Below are 7,507 nucleotides of genomic sequence, written 5' to 3' on the forward strand. Positions count from 1 at the left end.
AAAATTACAAACTACATAAAAAGTAACACAAAGTTAGATTTTATGCCTAATACAAATACAAAATCTTCTCAATTCTGTAGTCAAGAAAAGAAAATCCATAAATCAGCCTGTGACAATCAACAAAACACAGTATTACATTCATATTATATAGACCAAAAGGCATCCAAGCGCTAAGCTCGAAAATCCTAATAATGTCCTGAATGTGTTGACTGAAATTCTTGGCATGTGTCAGTCTCTCAGCCAATGAGGTTTTCAAACCTCCAGTTTAAAAGTGTGACACATTAAATGCATTGTGCTGTTTTGTGGCACTACGCCAGACACACGTGGAAAGCACTGCTGAAAGACCAACAAAGAACCTTGTAGCTCAGCATTCCTGACAATCATCCAGATGGTTCACATTTCTAACACCATCCCCCTCCTATAATGTTAACAGCTATGCATCAACAAGGCTAGAGTGACCCACTATACAGCAATCACTTTGATCACAATATTTTTCAAGGATTCAAAGAGTAAGAAATATTTAACAGTTATAACGTAAATATTCTGATCTGCTCTCTATTGATGACAATAGCTAAGTCTGCAGCTTGCACATAGCATTATGTACTAGTTTATATTTTGTTTGCAAAATAGAGTTTTATTTTCAGCTGAACTTTCATGCCCTTGCACCATAAATATACCACTAAACATCACACAAGCCATGAATTATCATATCAAGTAGTTACTAATTCAAGTTAAATCCCAAAATTATTTCCTCTGAGCAAGAAAAACAAAAATACTTCACATAGTACGGAGTTAAGGCAAAGTAATAAAAATGCTTACACTATTTTCTGCTCAGACAAAATGATTCAAGGTTTCATAACTTGGTGCAAGTATACCTTTCGAGTTATTAGATGGTCTAATGAATTGAAACAAACTATACTCCACCTGATCAGCAGATTAAATTTTTAAAATTCTCTTCACATCACTTACACTCATTCAGAACACCCAGTGCACATTGAGATAGGTATACTTTTTACAATCTTGACAGGATGCCACGCATCACTTTTTAAGTTTTTTTTTCAAAAATAACTTTAAAGACACATATACAATACAAATTAATCTTCTAAGCCAAGACATTTGCTGCCAGGGATCAATGTTCACTACTGTGTATCTGAATTCGATCAGCTGACTTTTGATCATAAAACTAACTGAAAATAAAACACTTCCAAAACAGAAGTAGAAACTTTGTCAATGAAACAATTTTCAAATTAAAGATCAAAACTGGTTTCAAAAATAATCTGATAAAAGCAGAAATTGCTGGAAAAACAACAGATCTGGCAGCATTTGTGAAGAGGAACTAGAGTCAACCCAGATTTGTCATACTTGCTGATGTTGACAGAATGTCCCATGAAACTGTGCTCAATCACCTGAGATGTGTCAGTCATGATAATTATCAAATTAAACATTTTTCAATTCTGTATATGTGGATGTCAGGGAGAACAAAAATTTGTATTAGCTATAATGCTACAATAGGCACTGTACAAAATAACTACAGTACTTGGGCTGCGAACGCAAATAGTCCCAGAGGTCTAAGGCAGAGAAAAAAAGCCATTCAGCCTATTAAGTCTGATGGTCAAAAACAACAGCCTAACTATTCTAATCCCATTTTCCAGTGTTTGGCCCAAAGCCTTGTAAGCCTTAGCATCACAAGTGTACATCTAAATACTTAAATGTTGTTATTAGGCCTCTGTCTTTGCCACTCTCAGAGACAGCGAGTTCCAGACTCCCACTGACCTCTGGGTTAAAAAAAAAGATATTCCTCATCTCTAAATTTCTTGCCCTTCCCTTAAATCTATTCCTCCAGACACTGATCTCTCTATCAAGGGGAAATACTACTTCCATTCTATATTTTTCATAATTTTACACACATTACAATCATATTCCCACCCCAACTCAGTCGCCTTTGCTCCAAGGATAACAACTCTTGTCTATCCCATCTCTCAAAACTGAAACATTCCAGCACAGGAAACATCCTGGCAAATCTCCTCTGGACTCTCTCTAGTACAATCACATCCCTCCTACAATATTGATTCCAGAACTACACATAACACTCTAGCTGTAACCTAACCAACATCCTGTACAGTTCCAGCATCATCTCCGTGCCCTTACACTCTACGCCTCCATCAATCAAGTACCTTATATGCCTTCTTAATCACTTTGTCCCATTACCTTAAGGAACTGGTGGACATGCACACCTGATACAGAGTGCTTTCTCACGATTCTACCATAGATCATGTATTCCTTGCCTTGTTTGTCCTGGTTAAGTGCATCACCTCACACTTATACAGATTAAATACTATTTGCTACTGATTAACCCATGCAAAAACACCACTGAACCATCACCTTTCTGCCACTACTCCAATTCTGTATCCAATTTGGCACATTTTCTTGGATTCCATGGACTCTTACCTCTGCTATCATTCTCCCATGTGGTATCTTAAACTTCAGCAAAGCTTTTGATAAGTAGATTTCATTGAATAGCTATTACAGAAGCTTGGCTGGCAAAGACAGGACTGGCAGCTCTTTGTTCCAAGTTTTAGATTCTATAGGAAGGATAGAAAGGAAGGCGAGAGGGGAGGGGAGTGGTGTTTTTGATTAAGGAAAACATCCTACTATAATTAGAAAGGATATTCCTGAGGGATTGTCCAGTAAAAACATATTGGTTGAAATTAAAAATAAGAAAGGGATGATCACCTTAATGGGATTATACTGTAGGTACCCTCCCCCAACAGCCAGAGGGAAACTGAGGAACAAATATGTAGAGATCACAATAAGTGTAAGAATAATAGGATTGTAGTAGTATGGGATTTTAATTTTCCAAACACTAACTCAGACTGCCATATTGTTAAAGGTTCGGATGGTGACTAATTTGTTAAATGCACTCAAGAAAATTTTCTTTATCAATATGTAAATGTTCCTACCAGAGGAGCAGCAAAACTTGACCCTCTTAGGATAGAAGGCAGTACAAGTGACTGAAGTGTTGGTAGGGGAACCCTTTGGGTCTAGTGATCATAATTCTATTAGTTTGCAAATAACTATGGAAAAGAATAAGCCTTCCATAAAAAGTTTTTAATAGGAGTAAGGAAAATTTTAATGGCATGAGATAAGAATATTCATACGTTGACTGGAGTAGATCATCTGGCAGTAAAGGGACAACTGACAAGTAGGAGGCTTTCAAAAGTGTGATATTGAGAATTCAGAGGCAATATAATCTTGTTAAGAGTGAAAGGTAAGGTTGGCAAAACTAGGAAACAATAGAAATTGTAGTTCTAGTCAAAATTAAAACATAAGCATATAACAGATATAAACAACTGGGTTCAAGTGAATCTCTTGAACAACATTAGGGGTGTAGGGGCATTCTTAGGAGGAAAACTAGGAAGGTACAGAGATGACAGGATCTAGCCTTGGCAGATAAGGGTAAAGATGATCCAAAGAGATTCTACAAATACATTAAAGGCAAAAGAGCAATTACAGAGAAAGTTAGGCCCTTGAAGATCAATTAAGTCATCTTGATGTTGAACTCCAACCTTCTATGCTCCAGTAAAAAGAGACCTAGCTTCCATTCCGGGCAACTTCCTGGTAAATCTTTTCTGAACGCTCTCTTATTATTATTATTATTATTATTAATAATATCTTCCTATAACAGAGAGATCAGAACTGGTCACAGTACTCCTAAAACGGCCTCAATGTCCTGCACAACCTCAACATAATTTTCTGACTCCTATACTGAAAAGTCTAAGTAACAAATGCAAGCATGCTAAATACCTTCTTGACCACCCTGTCTACCTGTGATGCAAATTTCAAAGAATTATGTACTTGAACCCCTAGGGGTCTCTGTTCTACAGTACGACTCATGGCCCTATTAATTGTATAAGTCCTACCCTAGTTTGTTTTACCAAAATGCAATATGTCACATTTATTCAAATTAAACTCCATCTGCCACCCCTCAGCTCATTGGTCAAGATCCCTTTGTAATCTTCGATAAACTTCTACTTGGTCAACTATCCACCAATTTTGGTGTCATTCGCAAATTTAATAACTATACTTCCTAAATTCTCATCCAAATAGTTTATATAAAAATGACAAAACAAAAGCGCACCCAGCATGAATCCCTGCAGAACGCCACTGGTCACAGGCCTCCAGTCCGTAAAACAACCCTCCACCACCACCACCCTCTGTCTCCTACTATCAAGTCAATTTTATATCCAATTGGCAAGCTCTCCCCGAAATGCATGCCGAAATGCAGATGAAATCGGTCCTTCAGAACTGTTTCCAAGTTTCCCCATCACAGAGATCAGACTGACTGGCCTGTGGTTTCTTGATAGCATCTTATTTAAGAAGGGCACAAGAGATCTAGGTCATCTGGTATCTCTCCTGTGGTCAGGGAGGAATGGAAAATTATTTCAAATACCTCTGTTGTTTCCTCCTTTGTTTCACTTAACAGGAATACATTTTACATAGCAATGAAGATGCATCTACTTTTAAGCCTGCCATACCACTCAGAACCTACTGTATACCAACATCTTTAAGAACATTACAACTCTTTTTAACCTTCAGCCATATTAGTCTGTAAATGTCTGATCTCAAAGGCCAAGCAGACTCTGGCCTGAGTACCACTGTACTAGAAGAGCCTATAGCAGTAACCCAGGAAACCTGGGTTCAAGTCCCACATACTCATGTGAGATAAATATCTATCACGGTCTTTCTTCCAGATTTCTGTAACTAGATTATCCCTCTCACTAGTGAACACCAAGCCAGAATGTTTATTTAAAACCCTACTTACACCTCTGGGTCCATGCACAAATTACCACTGTTGTCCTTAATGGGGCCCTATACTTTCTCTACTTATCCTTTCATCATGAATATACTTTTTAAATAACTTAGGATATTTCTTTATTTTACTTTGTCATTATTCTTTCAGGCCTCCTGATTTCCTTTTCAAGTTTCCCCTTGCACATTCTGTACTCCTATACAGATTCTGCTGTTTCAAGCCCTTGGTATCTGCCTTAAGCTTCCCTTTTTCTCAATCCAATTCTGCATATTCCTCGATTTCCAGAGTTAACAGGATTAATTGGTCCCACCTTTTATCTTTATTAGTATATGTTAGTCTTGTACTCTCCCCATTTCCTTCTAGAAAGTATTCTGCAGATTTACCTAAAAGTATTTGCTTCCAATCTGCTCTGGCCAATTAATGGCAATAGAATTATACGTTACATGATGTATCAGGGAGAGAAAACTTCTTGCTCAGAGTGTCTTGCCAATGGATTAGAAGCAAATCAGAAGTACACTGCTATTCTATAGCATTCTGCTTTACAGACCAGAGAGGTAACATTTTTAATGTTCAACACCTCCACGAGAACAAAGGGGCAAATGTTTTTTTCAAGCAGAGGGCGGTGCACATATGGAATGAGCTGCCAGAGGAAGGTGCACATATGGAATGAGCTGCCAGAGGAAGTGGCGGAGGCTGGTACAATTACAGCATTTAAAAGGCAACTGGAGGGACATTTAAATAGGAAGGGTTTAGAGGGAAATGGGCCACATGCAGGCAAATGGAACTAAATAGGTTAAGATATCTGGTCAGCACGGATGGGTTGGACCAAAGGGTCTATGACTCTATGACATACTAGACCAGCCCAGTCAATGACTAATGAAATAAAACAAAAATGGGTGAATTTACAGGATTTATGAATCCATTCCGTTTATTGTCCTTAAATATCTAGGATTTCAAATTTTGCCCATCTTATAAAAAGGTACCAATTGGTCCCGATCTAGATCTTAGCAAAATCTGGACTCTGGTCCAGGATTTGAGTAAGGGTTGCCAGATCCAAAACATAAACTGATTTCTCTGCACAGATACTGCAAGACCTGCTGAGCTTTTCCAGCAATTTCTGTTTTTGTTTTTGAATACACCAGTTCATCTAACTCTCTCTCCTCTCCTGCATTGATCTCACCATGTGATTCCTTTGTCTGTTCTTCCCCCTTTTAAAACTGCTGTTGTTTTGACTTTTTTTTCCCAAAGTTCCAAAACAATGCAATGCAACAGCATATGAAACAGTAATTGCTACTCCTGGAATTCGAGGAAATCACCTCTAGCACCTAAAATACCTCAAAAAAAAAGGAGCAGCTATTACAGCCAGAAGATTTTCCCGTCCTCTACCTTGAACGTTATTGGAAAGTTGGTGGAGTTTGAAATGAAATATCAGGTAAGCACTGTAAGTTTTCACCTGATCAGAGCAAGAGCCTAAATTTGTAATGTAGAGATCAAGTCTGGCAAACTTTCTTGAATATTTTGAAGAGGTGACTGAAAGAGTGGAGTGGTTAGGGGAAAGTCCACGAATATTATTTGTACACACTTTCAGCAGCTTTAACAACATTAGCTACTGGTCTGCAAATTATTAAAATTCATGAAATGAAGGCAACTTATTAAAAAGGTTAAGAAATTAGCATTGGGCAGAAGATAGCAGCTTCTAACCACTTTCTAACTGAATGGAACTAGTGATTCTATAAGGTCTCTGATGGGACTGCAACTGTTTGACATTTTTTATTCACAACTTAGATGATGCAATTGAAACCCACAGGTCCAAGCTTGCCAGTAATCGGCAGCTTTGGAAAATGGAAGCACGAGCAATCAACAAGATTGCTAAATTAAGAGAAAGGCCAGAACTGTGCCAAGGGGATTTCAATGCAGGAATGAGGTCATCCTCTTAAAACAACGTATTTTCTAAATGATGAAAAGGTAAAAACAGTGAGGACCAGAGACTCAAGGGATCAGGTACATAGATTTTAAAAATCCAAAAAACAGATAAAAGGATAAAACCAATAAGACCAAAATAAATGCTAACTTTTAAATTGAAAGACGAGGAGACAAAAAGAAAATTCAGTAAACAACGTTATTCTGCAGCTTTGAAGTGATACCTAAAAGTCAGCACCTTGAAAGCAGTTCTATGCAACTCAGGAAGGAAATATTTGTCTTGAAGGAAGCACAGCATAGATATACTAAAATGAAAGAGTTGCACTTCAAGGGATAAAGCATGAGGACAGACTATAAAAATTGGCAATTTATTGCCTGAAATATAAAAGGCTAAGTGCTGTTTGATCAAAAGGTTTCAGGATATTAAATGAGACCAGAGAAACTATCGCCACTAGTTGACGAATTGAGAAAGAAAGCTTTTTGTGCAATTGATAAAACCTTCACGATAAAGGGTAGTGAAAGTTTGGAAGCTCTTTCACATACATTATCTAAGTCTCACTTATAAATTGAAATGTGACATTGTTAATGTAAAGTATTATCAAAAATCTAAGCGATACAAGGTAACGGCAAATATTGGGAAATAGTTTACACAAGCAACCGCGGTCTAACTTAATAGGGGAGAACACACTTTAGGAGTTAAAAAGGCCTACTTTTGCCCACATTCTAGTTTATTTTGAGACAAACTTTAAAAAGAGAGAGGTTAATTAGAAAATATTG

The sequence above is a fragment of the Chiloscyllium plagiosum genome, chromosome 5 (assembly GCF_004010195.1).
Source record: "Chiloscyllium plagiosum isolate BGI_BamShark_2017 chromosome 5, ASM401019v2, whole genome shotgun sequence".
Lineage (NCBI taxonomy): Eukaryota > Metazoa > Chordata > Chondrichthyes > Orectolobiformes > Hemiscylliidae > Chiloscyllium > Chiloscyllium plagiosum.